Genomic DNA, 17,076 nt, shown 5'->3' on the forward strand with positions numbered 1-17,076 from the left:
AAATTGTTACGGCCTAGATATCCCTTAAGATTAAGAGAAAGATCAAATAAGGGGAAGGAGGTATAACTGAGAAATGAGGATTTAACAAATGATTGACTACTGATTCATGATATAGATATTTCTTTTTAGAATCTAGTATTTTAGTACAACCAGAAGGATATACCTGATTGCTGAGCTGTAATCCAGTAGCCTTGATCTTTGATAATGATAGTATATGGATCTACTTCTCAATGTTTTTTCTTCCATTCTTTGACTATTATAAAAATATTTCTAGAAAGAATTCTAGTTCATGTGATTTATTGAGTCTTACTAATATATCTGAGATAGACAAGCATTAAGCAGCCACAATAAGATACACATTCCATTAGGAAGAAAGCAGATTTATTTGGATTTGGGATTCTAAATGTTTCTCTCTCTACTACCTGCCTGACTCCTGGCATAGGCCCTGGATGTTGAAGAACTCTGGCTCCGGCTTCTCTGGCTCTGACAGTGCTTACAGTCCCCTTCTCTTTCTCCGTTTTGTGAACTATGACTTTTTGACATGTGTTTGTGAGGTTTCTTACCTTTGTAACTACTTTTCCTTTTCCTTTCAGATATCCCATTTTTTCTGTAGGAATAATCCAAACTACGACTTCTTCCTCTTGGCCTACTATAGTATTTCTCAGGGTGGCCCATCCTCTCTCTCCTATCTGAGTTCTTACTAAGATGAGAGCTAGTCTGATCTGGAGACAGGTATATATCTCTATTAACTCCCCCAAATTCATTGTTGGGATTTCTGAACACATGGAGAAAGTTGCAGTGTTTTCCTCTTGGACATTGTTGTATTTCAAATAAGCCTGTAATGGAATAGTTATAAAATAGTTACTACTATGGATTCTGTAGATGGATTTATCCTTTTTATCCTCTGATGTTTAAATGTGTTCAAGATTTTTTTTTTACTGCTTATTATTTTTAAAGGGCCAGCATAAGTTTATTTTTTCTAGTTTTGGTTCTCAGAAATATAAAAATATTCAAATCCTCTAACAAATGGGACGCTGAGTGAAAGCCAGTTAGAAGTTTTAATCAACCAGAATACTTCCCAAGTAGACTATGGTTCAGAACTGAACAAAACAATTACCATATTTTCTTTTAAAGGGTTTCATTATTTCACTGATTGTACAATTTAGATCTGATATCAACAGTGAAGAATCAGTTTTTCAAGTCAAGGGTGGTAGCCTTTGCGGGTATACTGGTTGTGAAAGAAAACTACTACTGGCCAAAGAGAGTTCTAAATATAGGTGGGGGGTGCTTTATTTCCGCTAACATTTTAAGATGATAATGATAAACACTGGCCTAAGTTTTAAATCTACCAAGGGCTTTAAAATGGAATATTCGTATAAAAAATGAAATCTATTTCTATTTGAACAAGAAGATTTAGGGGTTTCCAAAAAACTTTTTTTTAAACAGTAAATTTCACAGGCATGTAAACAATTTAAAAAAATATCTCCCTACTCACACTATAAACAAAAAATTGTAAGAGATGAAACTATAAAAACTCTGAAGAAATCCTATAAATAAATCTCTGTGAAAATGAATTAGTGATGATTTCCTAAATATATATGTGACACTCAAAGAACAAATAATAAAAGAAACATATAAATTAGATTTCATCAAAGTTAAACTGCTTCACAGTATACCATCAAGAAAGTGAAAAGATAACTCACATAATGGAAGGAAATATTTGCAAATCCTTTCTGTGATGAGGGAGTATCGATAGTATATGAAGAACTCAATAATAAGACAATCCAATTAAAAAAATGGGAAAAGGATATGAATAGACATTTCTTGAATAAAGATACACAGATGGTGGAAAAGCACATGAAAAGATGTTCAAAATAATTGGCCATTAGGGAACTCCCCAAAGCATAGCTATTATTTAAAAAAAAAAAAGAAAAGAAAAGAAAAACAAGTATTGGCAAGGATGTAGAGAAACTGATACTCATTGAAATTGGTAGGAGAAAATTAAAATTTTCCGTAAAGTTAAACAACTACTATATGCAATTCCACTCCTACATCTATACAGTCATGCAAAAATCTGTACAAAAATCTTCACAGTAGGATTAGATTTAACAGCCAAAGGTAGAAACAGCCCAAGGGTACATCAATCAATGACTGGCAAAATAAAATGTTATGTACAAACAATGGAAAAGTATTTTGAAGAATGAATGAAGTACTAACACATTACACAACACTGATGAATCTTGACTATGATATCCTAAGTGAATAAAGCCAAGCACAAAATGATAAATACTATATGATTTCAATCATGAAATATCCAGAATAGACAAATCCACAAAGATAGAAAATAGATTAGTGGTTGTCAAGGGATGAGGAGAGTGGGGAATGAGGAGTTACTGCAATGGGTATAATGCATTTTTTTGAGGTGATGAAAACATTCTAAAACCAGATAAAAAGATGGTTGTACAATTCTGAATTTATTAACCACTGCATTGTACATTCTTAAAAGAGCAGATTTTGTGGTAAGTGAATTAAATCTCAACATTATCTGGCATTTCAAACACTGAAATGCTCCTGTGTTGGGGCAATCAAAACCATAACCAGGGGCGGGCCACGGTGGCTCAGCAGGCAGATTTCTCGCCTGCTATGCTGAAGACCCAGGTTCAATTCCTGGTGCTTGCCCATGCAGAAAAAATAAAATAAATAAAACCATAACCAGAAGCAATTCACTGAGATTATACTGAATTTCAGGATTGACAAAAGTAGCTGGCTTCATTAAGAGAATTCTAGCTCTTTTATCTCACATGCTTTTAAACTTAAATTGAAATTTTTTTTCTCAATAAGTAATCTTTTGGTTTTTCTATAGTAAGTGGTTTTAAAATTAAGACATTAAGTCAAGGTTACTAAAACTCTAGTGTGATTAATATTTTATATTTGTAATATAGAAATATAAGCAGACAAGTGTAAAGCAAACAAACAAAGTAAAAGGTAAGATAAACATTCCTTTAAGGCTGTATCTCTTTTCATTTGTAGTTAGGCTAAACTCTTGTGAGAGAAATTAAAAAATAACGTGGCCCTGGGTGCATGAGTGGTTCAGTGGTAGAAGGCTCACCTTGTGTGTGGGAGACCCAGAATGGATTACTGGTCCATGCACCCCACAAAATAACAAACAAACAAACCAATAAAAAATAATGTGGCCCTTAAAACCGTAGGCTATGCTTCAGATAAGACTGAGCACAAACGACCAGCTTGGACTGTCACTGTGCAGCATGCCACTTTAACCAAATATATCCTCAAGTATATCAGTATCTATGTTCTAAAGGAGGCTCTCACGTAAAATGGGGGCCACGGCATGTAATGCTTTGGGTGGCAACAATGACAGAAGTGTCATTAGGAATGATAAAAAAAACACAGCTAAATGATGAATGCCAATGAAAAGAAAGCATCTTGGAAACTGTTGTAAGGGAAACTCACAGCTTCTACAGACATGAATTCTTGGGCTTCCTGAGTACAGAGCCCGGGTTGAGGATTAGGAGACTAGTATGCTCACCCCACCTCTATCTCTACTATAGTGTAACCCACAAGATTTAAAAGATGATGTCCTTTGTGTAATTATCTCTGATCACCTATTATTTGCAGCAAAAGCTATGCCTAGTGTTTTTCATTTTATAATCCCTCTGAAGGATATGTTTTTTTCCAATGTCCTTTAACCCAACAGTGTAACAATTACGGGAAAACCATCAGGGTGTATTTTACTGCAAATTGCCATTTTCCATCACGTCACTGGGCAGAATTCACACTGAAGCTGTTGTCCTGCATACCATTGTCCATTGAATACAGAAAAGGCTGCTTGGCATTCTTCTTCCCTTTAGATAAAAAAATTCAGAGATGTGCTTTTCAGCCACATTCTAATATTCAGGTTAACTCTATTATTAATTAACCCTTTTATTAATTTATCGTAGGCCAGTTTTGCCTTTATTATACTACCTAGGGAGTCCTCACTAAAGTACTCAAATTTCTGAATACTAGGCTTCCACTGACCATTAAAAATGCAAAAGCATTATTCCACTGTTGGTGCCAGTCACCCCTTGGCAAGGATTGCTGTTCTTATACAATGGCTAATTTAACCCATTAGCCATGGAGCAACAGAGGCAAACAGCAAGACAAGCAGAAGTACATCAAAGTATTTCTATTACTAAGAAATACTACTGTCTTAGGTGGTCAAATGCACTTTATGAGATTATTTTGAGCTTCATGTTTATATTTTTATATTATATTTTTTATTCCACTTGTGCATTTTCAGCTTTGTATTTTAAATATTAAATTTATATAAATAAAATATTACAAAAATATAAAACCATAATTATACAAAGAATGAAATAAAAATGCATTCTTTTCAAATCCCTTCTACAGCTCTATATCAGCTTTTAATATTTAAAGTTTTTAAAGTATAATGTTCATGAAAGCTATATATTAAGTGAAAGAATCCCAGAAGTCAAAATAAACAAACCCCATAACTGTGACAAATGTCAATATGTCTGTGTTGAGGGTATTTACGATTGATATTGAACGTACACATTGCCCCTTAGATGTGATTCAAAGTTGCAGCTGACCTAAGGGCGATAAAGCATTCTACTTTTAAAAACTAAGAAAAAAATCATGTAATCAATAATGCAGTTTTCCCAGGATAACATTAACAAAAACAATGATCAATAAAAGATTTCAAAACAGAAAACATACAATCTTCTATTAAAGGCATAACTCAGAAACAGCAGTTTTGCAGGTACCAAATATTTGATTTCTGTTGATCCAGATCCAATTGTTCATAAACATGAAATGCTCCACTCATGTATAAAATAAATCAGCCCATGCACACTCTACTGAAATTTAACATTAACATTTTCCATTTTGGACTGAGAATTTCAAAATAAGCAAAAATGTTAATTTTTACATATGTAAAATGGTAAAAATATAGCCCTTCCATCCTATTCTCTAAAACATAAATAAGTACTGTCTTGAGGTTGGGTGTTTCCTTTATGTTCCAAGCACAAACAGACATAACATACACTTACATCTACATATGCACAAATATACAAATGTACACACAAGCATATATTTATGTATTCCATAAACAGATATATTTTATTTATACTTACATATACATTTTTATATATGGATAGTTACATATCTAGATATGTACAAAGCTACACATATAGATAGACAGATAGGTAGGTAGGTAGATAAATAACATGCATATTGCTTTGCATGTTTTCAACTTTAAAGTAGTATTTATTCCATGTCCTATTTTAGATTCTAATCCCTACTTAATGTAATGACCCATTTTAACTACTGTAAGCTGGACATATCAAATTATCAAATTCATCCATTCCTCTAATCCACTGTAGTGCTGTAGTAGTATTCTCTCTGCATGTGACACACATTGTGTGTGCAAAGGTAGCACTCTCAGTGCTGATTTAGAGGTTCAGGCACCTTTATCTTCGCAAAGTTATAATAGATTGCTCACAAAATCGTTTCATTATTTTCATATCCTCACTCACTCTTGGTATTGACAGATTTTATGAACTTTTGCCTCCGAGGTGTGAAATATCTATTTTAACATGCACTACTCCTATTACTGAGGCTGAACTTTTACCATTTTTACCTTCAAAAATACAATCTGATTTATTTTATTTTATATAACCATATATATAAATGGATGATCAAACATCCATACTCAAGTTCTGCTTTTATATTCAAGCCTGTAATTTTACAAAGTTGTTCCTGAACATTTTTATTATATCTTCTAAAGAGAGGCAAGAGCAGTACTCAATGGCAATTAATAACACCATACTAAAAACGATGTGTGCAAAGCCTCATGTTTCAGTTTTAGTTGTGTGCAAGGGGCTGCAGGAAACATTTAGCTCGATGTTGCCAAAAGAGCCATTAAACAATTTTCCATGATGAATTCATATTTTTATAGTAAAGACTCACACTGTCCAATTTCTATCAACTAGTCTGTGATTTTGAAAATGGCTCCTCTGTAAATGTAATTGTGATTGTCAGAAGCAGTATAAACCTAGAGTCCCTAAGAAGGAAAGCACTATTTAAATCCAATCCTATCCCTTTGTGGGTGAGGAAATGCACGTAGAGGTCAAGCTGCATATACAAGAGTCAAACCATATGTCATGGCCAGTGCTGTAACATGGTAACAGGTTTATGTGTGTGTGCTTTTGTACATGTTAGTGTATGACCAGGCACTTCTGCTTAAGTCTGTATTAGTTGTGCAAGGACAGAAAGGTGCCTAAGACAAAACAAAGACTAGCAGGGAAAGAAGTTTTGAAAGAATCCTTGAAAAATCCTGATTGAAATCAGCTTGACTTTCATGAATGTTACTGATTAGCAGGTGTTCTACTTGTTGGCTGTTTCAATTCCTGTGTAATTCCTCAGACTAGCAGAAAATATCCATAGTTTGAATCCTATTGTTTTCCAAATTGTGTGACATTTTGCCTGACATAACACAACAAAATCATTCAGGTTAGGAGCTGATGAAATTACAAACAAAGTAGGATTCAACTAATGGATGGTTGAAAACATCAAGTATTACATCTGCCTTTACTTTTGCCATAAAGAATATTTAAAAATAATTATGGATAATTTACATATCACTCCTTCACCTACTATCAACATCATATAACTATCAGTTTGGAGACATGATGTTCTATATTACAAGTATTTAATTAGTAAAAACACTACAAAAAGTGAATCAAGATTTAGGTTCTTGAGTAGCTCCAGAAGAAAGACAGAGCCCAATGGGTGCAAGGTGCAACTAGGCATTTTGACACAATGCCACCAAAAAATTAGTAAATGAAGTTGTGTTACACTATACCTAGAAAATCAACTACAAAGAAGGGAACGTAATGCGTTTGTTATCAGATTGTAGTGTCTAATTTTCAAAAGAACAGATGATTATTTTCAGAGGATTTTCTATAAATAATTCAAACATTAGAAAAGAGTTAATCTTTCCAATCTAGACCTTATGATTCAAAAATATCATGCTAGTACATGTTGTGATTTTGTCTAGGATCTACATTGTACTGGTAATGAGGAGGGCTGGAAAAGGAGAGATAAAGGACATTTACTGATTGCCAAGGGCCAGACACTGGACCAGAACTGTACCTCTCCATTTAGGTACATATTATACTCCCTTGTTCTCTCACCCCACTGAAGACTTTAGTGCAAAGCAAATTCACCACCTTCGCCACACATATTGCCGACCTTGAATTGAATCACTTTCCCCACATTCTTGAATTCAGGCAGCACATCTTCAAAGAACTCGACGAACTGCTGGTAGGTTTCCTCCTCACTGTACTCCAGGCTAGCATCAGGGTCATAGTCATCTCGTCTGCACTGCTCCATTCCAAATGTCATTAACATGTTTTTGATAAGAAGGGTAGGACTCGAGGATGAGAAATTATGTTCACATGAACATCTGCCAAGGGAAAATACCCCTTAAATTCACCAGTATACTAGTTAAAAATAAAACATTAAAAGCTTGCTTTAAACTTTGAGGTAAAGACTCAAGTAACTTGGCTATTTTGACTTAATTTTTAGACTCAGATATCAAATTTCAACCTTCAAGAAAACGGTTTTAAGACTGATCAAAACATTGTTTCTTCTTAAAATGTAAAGTTGGAAATTTTATTAGCCTTATGCTACTGAGCTACCTTTTAATAAGATTAAGGAAGTCTCATAATGTTGAACCCTAGGGAAAAATAAGGCTCACTGGCAATAACAGTGAACAAAAACTATCATACAGTTTTTCAGAGAAAGGTGAGACTGATAATACAACCAGGTTCTGTGCAATCTTCTTTTACTCAAACACTTAGAAATGAGAGTAATCTAAGTTACAGGAATATTTCAGTTTCACAGATGTCAAGCACTTGATAGTTGCTTAGCATTTTTACATTTTTTCCCTCTGATACTTACAATCCTGTAGGACAGTTTATAAATAAGGAAACTAAGGTCTAGTGAGGCATACTGTGACTTCTCTAGCTGGTAAGAAAAGGATCCAACAGATCAGAATTAACCTGTTGCCTGTTCATTATATTGTAAAATATTATTGAATTTTTATTAAAACTGAGCTAAATTATGCTGTACCTGAGTAAATAAAAAAAATCCCTGATATTACTCTAATTTCTATTTTACTTCTTTCTAAAATTAAATGAAAAAAGGTTAACTCTAGGTTCCAATTAATAAAAAATGTTCTAGTTAGATTTCCAATTGTAAAAATATAACAAAATTTTTACAAAAAAGAACCAAAGAATTTTGGAAGACAAAAAGCTGAAGACACACAGGGCAAGGGTTAGAAAAAAAAATGGCCATGAAATTACTTAATGTTTAAATTGTTCCCATTTTCCATGACCATAATATATATCTATATCACTACTATGATAAAGCATAGAATGCTCAAAGTGACCAGAAACATTCAGTGCTCATTAAGGTGAAATTTTATATTTTCCAAATGACCTGCTAGATTACTCAACATTTTATGAGATCATTCTTTCTAAGTATAACTATCCAGAGAAGAAAGAGTGATCATTTACTCTGTATGGCAGGGTTAGCAGTGTATTGAAAGTTTTTAAGTATGCGGCACATCAAGGAACCAAAATTCTATTTATGTTTTACATACCTAAATGAACTTGGCCTAGTTCCTAGAGTGTCAAATAAGCATTTATCACCTTCAGAACACAGGCAAGATCCCCATCTAGGGAAAATCCCATCTTGACCCGGCGGTAGTCGATACAATGTGAGTATATTTTAAGGACAGCCCTATAGTTCCTTCCTATAGTTAAGTAAGAGAATTTATCTGTGGAAAGGCTGTCTAAAGCAGTGGTGTCACATATGTGCAGTTATCAGAAGTACTAAGATTTCTCAGGTGCTGTCCTCAAGCTAAAATCAGACTCAACAGATGGGGACTTGGAACTCATATTTTCATATTAACCCCTACCTTGTTCTAAAAATTAGCCATAATCTGGGAACCACTGGATTAGAATATGCTATACATATTCAATACCTAAATACTTGAATTGAGTCAGGCTGCCAGGAAAACAAGTTAGACATTACTGTAGAGAAACGATGGCTGATAAATGTTGTGGATATCTGAGTGTACCCTGACTCCCCCTCTTTTTCTCTTATCAAGGGCATGTTCAGATAACCAATGGGTATTACAAAAAAGGAGTTGTTCAAGATGAAGACTATTTCTTGGCCCCAGGTTTGTCCCTCATAGAACCACCAAGTTCCGCACTAAATTAGGCTTCAATCATTTACTGAAGATCTTTGTTAGAAACATTCTCATGAAAATTATATACGCATCTGTTGTAAAAATCTGTCAATGTTATTCTTGACTCCTGCTCAATATCTTTTATATGTAAAATTCCATTTAGAATTGGGTGGCAGGAAAATCTGCATCTTCCAAAACAACACTTGTTTTTCCTTTTTTGTAAGAATTATTATTGCACATTCTCAAAATGCTTGCTTTCTCTTTCTCTCTTTGCTCTCAATTTTCTGTGTTTTACAGTGGAGTTGATAATGGGCTTCTATAAATCTCTTCTGGAACTAGGTTAGGTATGTATAAGTACTCCATAAATAAAATTTAGTGAGCTTCTATAATTTACTTCTGTAAGTAAGGTGAGATATAAGTTTTCAATAAATGAAGTTCACTGTTAATCAGTGATTATGTTCTTTTAAGGGTAAAAGAAACACGCTCTTTAAAGCTGCCACTCAAGAAACATATAAAAAGCAACAGCAACAAAAATCCCACAAGGGTTTGAAAATCAAACTCTGTCCTCATTACAAAAACAAGCAGTAAAAGAGATGTTTAGGTTATACAAATGTTTTTCTGGTCATGTGACAAACTTAATAAGGGATAATCCAGAAGAAGCCTCTAAGGCTGTTTATAACAGAAGAAGTATAAATTTATCTGAAGGGATGATGCTAACTTATAACTTTTAATTCATTGAATTTAATCTCATAATTCATCACTAGAAGAATGAAAATACTTGTATCATTTTCATTCCTCTTTAACCTATTAATGCTGAAATTTCATATGCTTATGAAAATATTAACCTTTTAATGCTGAGATTTTGTATGCCTATGAAAATACTAAGAAATGTTCACAAACTGATTTGGCCACCTCACCACTGCACTATTTACTTGAAATGACTCTGAAAGCAAAACAGACTACTTCTCTTTCCATAATAATCAACTGATTTTCTGAAATAGTTAGGTCATCTCCTCTTCATTTACTTATGTAACAGAAGGAAATTCCATAATCAGACTACCACAAGTTTTAAAAGTGAAGGAAATATTAGAGACATACCATAAATAATGAATTATGCAGGTGGAGAAGCTTAAATGTAATTTAGTTCAATTACTTACACAAATGTGAAGTCTTGTTGCAGTTTTCTTTCCAAAACAAACCACTGTACATTTTTTTTTCTTTTGTGGGTGATTTTTTACCATCAATCAATCTGATTTTTTTTTTTTTTTTGCATGGGCAAGCGCTGGGAATCAAACCCAGGACTCCAGCATGGCAGGTGAGAACTCACCCTACTGAACGACTGTGGCCCGCCCAACACTCATTTTTAATGAGATTAGACATATGTCAAGGAAACAATTCAAAAGGAAAAAAATATCTTCTCTCCTTTCTTTAGTTCCCAGAACCTCAAGAGGAGGCTTTTACCATTAACCAAACCATGTGAATTATTTCAGAGAAAGTTTATTCTCATACAGTCCCCACTATAAAATATGAAAAGACATATATTTTACATTACTAGCCTGCTAATCCTGGAGGCACTTTAAAACCCTTGGAGATATTTCAAAAATACAGATGTCTAGTCCTAGAGATTATGATTTAATTTGATGTAGAGTCTGGACATAGCTTTTTAAAGCTTTCCAGGTGATCCTAATGTACATCCAAGACTGAATACTGTTTTGATGAAATGTAAAAAGTTCTGAGAACTTAAAGTGAAAAGGAAAAGAGAGGCTTTTAAAGAAGGAAAAATCCTCATGGCACAGATAATTTTTGAATAAAACATGAGAGATGACAATTTTTATGAAATCCATATGAACTTGTCTAATCATATCCCTTTTTAGGATTAATAAAACAGTTCAGATTATGGTTAGAATGTCTGTTCTGTAGATTTCATCACAGCTGGATTCATTTAAACATTATGAATTATTTACCTATTGAGTTTAATCATAAATGAGCCAAGTTATAAAAATTACAAGTGCCCAGCATAAGTGCCCAAATATTTGCCGAGTGCATGAAGATATCAACACTGTTTTTCAAAATAATTACTTCATTTCAAAAACACTGATTAAAAAAGAGAACAAGACGAGTCTCTCAGAAAAAAAAAAAACAGAAACAATAAAGTAATGAATCTACCATCAATACATGTAGAGTACAGGGTGCCAGGCACTGATCTACATGCTTTCTCTGCATCCATGCATTCATGCATTTCATCCTCACAAACTCCTTATAAAGGTGACAATATATATATTTTTTAAATCTGTTTTGCAGATGAGGGAACTAAGGGCCATGGGGAGGAATTTTAAATCCAAAGTGATATCTGTGCAGGCCAGTTTCTGAAGCCAGAGGTCTTTTCTTGAGTCTGAACACAGTAACTAAAAGTGGTGAATTAAAACACTTCTCTTCAATGTGCTCTGATTCTGTCCTTCGTGAAATTCCTTTGGGCATGGCATTTTTTTACAGCTTACTTTTGTACGAAATGTTTGCTAATCAAAAAGCAAGATTCAAGTTGCACTAATCTCTCGAAATAGCAAAAATAAATGATTTTCCCATCTAAGTTTCCCAATATTCATTCACAACACAAGTACAAGAAGAAGACAAAAAAGCAAAAGGTCTTCAAAAAGCATGGAATGCAACGGAAGTGTACATCAGAGAAGCAGACTAAACCCACCCACAGCACAGGTAGGGGAGAAGCTGAAAACAACCTCTTGAGGATCTGGAAAAACAGTAACAATTCAACAGATACTTAATTATGAACACTTTATACTGAATCCAGAGTGCCTTTCACCCAAATAAAACTTCAAAAATTTCAGCGTTCTTGACTCCCTTAATTTTGACATAATAAAAACAAAGTTAGTTACCTAGCTCCAAATCTGCAAGACCCTGTTTTATTGTAGAATGGACAATTAACTCGATCTTTCTCCATTATTCTTAAATCCATGGGTAGTTGTGGGTTTTGCCACAAAGCCTTATTTTCTAACTATTAAAAATAACAAAGACTTATTGGTAGAGCAAAAAATCATGAAATTTTAAATATCTAAAAATACACTGAAAGATTTTGTCAAAAATAAAAGTGGATTCATTTACCAGTATGTCTATGTAAGTTACAAAATACAATCGAGATAATACAATTATTCTGATAAGTGAACTATAGTTGTCTTTTGGGTTCTTGATATTTCTCCTTATTAGGCATGATTACTGCTACTAAGAGCAGTGAAAAAAGATATCTTCTGTCTATCCACCCTGAAAAGGATGTAAGTACTTATTAAGAACCACCACTGATAGAAATATGTTACTCTAAATCAAGTAAAACAATCGACTTGGGGGGTGATAGCAATGCATAAATTCTCTAGAGTCTATAAATAGTCACAGGGGTGATTCAATACCAAGTTTCTGTTCATCAATATATTTTTGTTCTTATTGTATGAATATCATAACCATAAGTGATTTCAGATACCTAGGAGTGACCTGAAAAACTAAGACTGGTGGAAGTATTGTTTTCAAAGAAATGGTTACAGTTTCAAATTCACTGTGAAAGGTTTTGAAATACCTTTTCAGCCTGATTGAAAATCTTCCACGCAGCTTCCTACAAATGATGTAAACATAAAACTAATGAAACCTGCAAGTAAGTCGCATCAGGTTGTTCTGTTTAAGAATTATATATATAATATTTTTTTAAACACAAACATACAGAAGTTATCAGGATCTACAATACCAATCTTTTAAAAGCTTTCAAAGGACATACAGCTGAGAATTATTATTCAAATATGCAATTTAAAATATCATATTGAAAACAATCAAGTATTTTCTTATAATAGCTTCAATATGCAATATTTAGTATATTTTATCATATACACCACATTCTAGTTTTTAAGAAGTATTTGTGAATCTTATAAAATACAATGCTAGCTACACAGGTAACAAGAAAAATTGAAATCAGGATTTATGAGAAAAAGCTTTTTAAAAAGGAAGTTCTGCAATATGCTAGTAAATTTCTACTTAACTGCCATTTATAGATAAGTTTTAATTATGTTCAACAGAGTTACTCGATAACTCTGTCTAGTCAAGTTTAATTCAACTTGCACAAAACAACATTTTTCTCTATTTCTCCCTGCACCATCTCGAAATGCTCTATCTCAGTATATGGTGCACACACTAAACTCCTATGAGTATGATTTGAATCTTTCTCCCTTTCCCTTCCCTCCTCCCAATCAATGTATTGTCTAGAGTTCGTAGACTATGCCTCAACATTAAGAAATCTGTGTATTTATCTTTAGACTATAATCCAAACCATTATAATCTCCTAACTAGAAGACTAACCCTCAAACGGGACAGTGTATTTCCACTCGTGCCTCTGTTCTCACAGTTCCTCACTCCCCATTGTTCATGCAAAAATTAGAATGATCCATTAAAGGGTAAAACTATGAATTAAATGAAGCTATATCTTGCTTAAAAACTTTTCAAGTGACTTTCTATTACACTGAGCATAAAAGCCAAATTCCTCCCCATGGCCCAAAAATCCTTACATCATCTGACGCAGCCGTCTCTGGACCTCATCCCCTTCTGCTCTATCCTTTGGTCTCCAGGTTTCAGGCATCCTGGCCCTCTTTCAGTTCCATGTTCAGCCCTCTTCTTTCTGCCTCAAACTTTTCTCCCTGAGATCACTGCGCTCAGTTTCAGCTCAAACATTAGCACCTCGCACATCTTCCTTGACCATGCAATCTAAAGAAATAACTCCCTATACCTATCACTGTAACATGGATAGCAACACAGAATAGTAACACAGAAATAATTCCATGTTATTTCTTTCTAGCACTTAACTAGAAACTGCATATTTTTTAAAAAACTATATAGTTTTATATACAAATACATATTTTCTGGTACTGTCATTTAAATGGTATCTTGCTTCTCTCTCTTAATATCTTAAAAGAGATTACAGTTCATCTTTCCTTGACTTACCCATCAGCATATGCCTTTTCGATGATAATGCTACTTGAAACATAATATTGGATAGTTAACTATCTTATAAAATGGAAATAATGTATTTATTTTCATCTTAATCATGATGGGCTAGAAATACTCTGCACAACCTTTTTTATTGTGTCCCAGATGACAGATCATCAAATAATTCCATTGGGAATTTTAGAACTCTAGTTTGAGCAATACTTTTCAGGTGAGACAAAATCACACTAGATTTTAGCACTCAATTTTTATAGAGAGGAATCAGTTTCAGTTTTAATAGTATAATCTCCAATAGATGTCTTTCCAGGATCAGTTTAAAGCTTAATCTCCTTGTAAAGGAAGTCTAGTGAGACTAGAAATGAGAAAAATGAAGTATATTCTAAGCATATTTTAAGGAACATATAATATGTGTTTCTGCTGTATGCTAGATATTTCTCTAGTGTGTGGATATGGAGCAATGAAAAAGACACAGTGCATGTTCTCACTGACTTAGTTTTCTAGATGAAAACAAAAAAGATCATTTCAAATAGCTCATTTCATAGGAAGTATGAAAGTGTCAAGTAAATTTGACAGTTTACTTGTCAAATTCATCACTCTCATATCTACGCTCTAAGAGGATATGTATTTATCTTTCTGTGTCAATAATTACCTCTCTTTCTCTTTTCTCCTGTAGTTTCTGCTCCTCTTGTTCTTTTTCTTTTCTCTTCTGTTCTTCCCATATTTTCTTCAGCTTTCTCTTTAAAGGAAAACAGAAAGAAAGGTCATTTTTTCCATATTCATTTTCTAAAAACATTTTAAATATGAGGAAAATAAATGAAGAAATTAATTTAAAAATTAAATAAATTGATGAAGCAATTTTAGTTGTTTTAGGGCAGTATCAGTTTTTAAGTTTAAGGTCATTGTGAATTTTAAGTAACCGTTATTTTTATTACCTTATTAGTTATTAATTTGAAGAATACCGGACCAATTGTTCTTCCTGCAATTTTTCATCTGCCTCTTCCTTTTCCTTCTTTGTCCTGAATTCTTCTTGTGCCTTTCGCTCCCTTAGTAACCAATCCTCATGTAATTTTCGTCTATCAATTTAATGATAAAAATCAAAATAATAAAACAGATAAGTCAAAGGAAATCTACAAAGACACACATGCATAACATACATACACATGATGGCAAAATGATGTTTTGGAAAAGATTAAAATATCATAAAAACCATTTTCTGTAAAGCACTTAAGAGAGATAAGAGAAATAAGAGAGCCAGAAGATATGAGTAGAAATCTTGGAAAAGAACTACGTTCCAGCAACCCTCTTCCCACAGGTAATAGTTTAAACTACTATTTCCATGTTTCATGTATGTGTATCTATGGCATTTCCATTAAAGAACTGACATTAAGCCTTTCCTATTAGTGGTTTTTGGTGCCATAAAAGATTATAAACAAATTTAAAAGCAACATCTAGCTTTTTACGTTCAGAAAGTACTGCTCTTCCAGTTTACTCGCTTTAAGGGTAGTGATTTCATGATGGCACCACAATGAAGCCTGGCTTCTTCTGCCATAAACCTCAGACTTTTTTTTCTCTATGCTCTTAAGAGATTCTCATGATTTGTCCCCAAACACCTAAACTGTTGAAAGGAGGAAAATAAAACTACAATGTGACCTGTATTTAAAAAAAAAAATAAAAGAATGCTATAGGTTATAAGAAAGGAGAAAAGTAAAAATAAATAAATAAATCAGAAGATGTTTCATTTTAAAACTAACCAATTATAACGAGTGATGCTATCTTAAATGTAGTGCCTCAGACATTCATATTACTAGTTTTTAACTTAAAGATGGATTATATTTCAAAGGTTTATTTTACAAATCAGGTGGTCAGGATCTAGATTGCGTTTACCTACTCAATTTGTAAAGAAGAACCTACGGGCAGGGTGGGGAGGATGGCGCTGCTGCGCGAGCAAGCGCAGTGTTGCGCGGCTGCAAGACCCAGGCTCAGATGAGTAGCGGTCAGACCAGCAGGCGGAAGGTTTAAGTTGGCTCTTTGCTCTCCGAAACTTTTATGAAATAACCGTCCCCTACCCGAAAATGCTCTAGTGTTGCTTCCCTAAAGCAATTCTACTGTACATCGCGAGTGCTTTATCTCTATCTTCCCATGTCATAGGCGGTTCACATCACACGTCTCCTTCTTTTCTCCTCATCCACCCACGAAGCTTCAGCCTGCCCACAGCTGCACAACTGCCCTCCCACTTCACACACAACTGTCTGACCTTAAGGGCTCCTCCGGCTGTGCCACCTTCTTTGCAGCTCTTTCAGTGCCTTACACACAACTCCAGACTCCACCCTCTACACTCACGCCTGCCAGGTTAATAAGAGAGCCTAACTGCTGGTGTCACAAATGTGCAATTACTGCTCTCAATGAGTTTACAGTCATATCAATGTGTAGATAATATAAAGATGCATGCAAAGATGCAGTTTGCATGGCATAGCCCAATTGAGGATTCAGGGAGAGGTGTCATATGTCTGTTCTGGAGGAAGATGCACTTTCCCCAGTAAAGAAGGTTAAGGACGAAGTCTCAGGCAGATCAACATAAACAAAGGAACCAGGAAGCGAATCTGCAGGAAAAGCTGGAATTTGACAATCAAATTTAGAATGTAATTGACGATTATCAAGGAAAGGAATTTGAAAAACTTTTAGGGTGGACGGAATGGGATGGAGGCAGGCCAGCGGTTTATCCCCTAGGCACTGGTTTGGAAAGGTTTATGTACCCTTTCCAAAACATAGAACAGCCATGTTTTAAAGCTGATTAATCTTGTGGGAGC

General features: G+C 34.1%; 1 pseudogene; it reads right to left on the minus strand.

The window, feature by feature from the left end:
* Positions 1-381: 381 nt before the first annotated feature.
* LOC143672525 (U2 small nuclear ribonucleoprotein auxiliary factor 35 kDa subunit-related protein 1-like) lies at positions 382-16,415 on the minus strand (annotated as a pseudogene).
* Positions 16,416-17,076: the final 661 nt, after the last annotated feature.

The sequence above is a fragment of the Tamandua tetradactyla genome, chromosome Y, assembly GCF_023851605.1.
Source record: "Tamandua tetradactyla isolate mTamTet1 chromosome Y, mTamTet1.pri, whole genome shotgun sequence".
Classification (NCBI taxonomy): domain Eukaryota; kingdom Metazoa; phylum Chordata; class Mammalia; order Pilosa; family Myrmecophagidae; genus Tamandua; species Tamandua tetradactyla.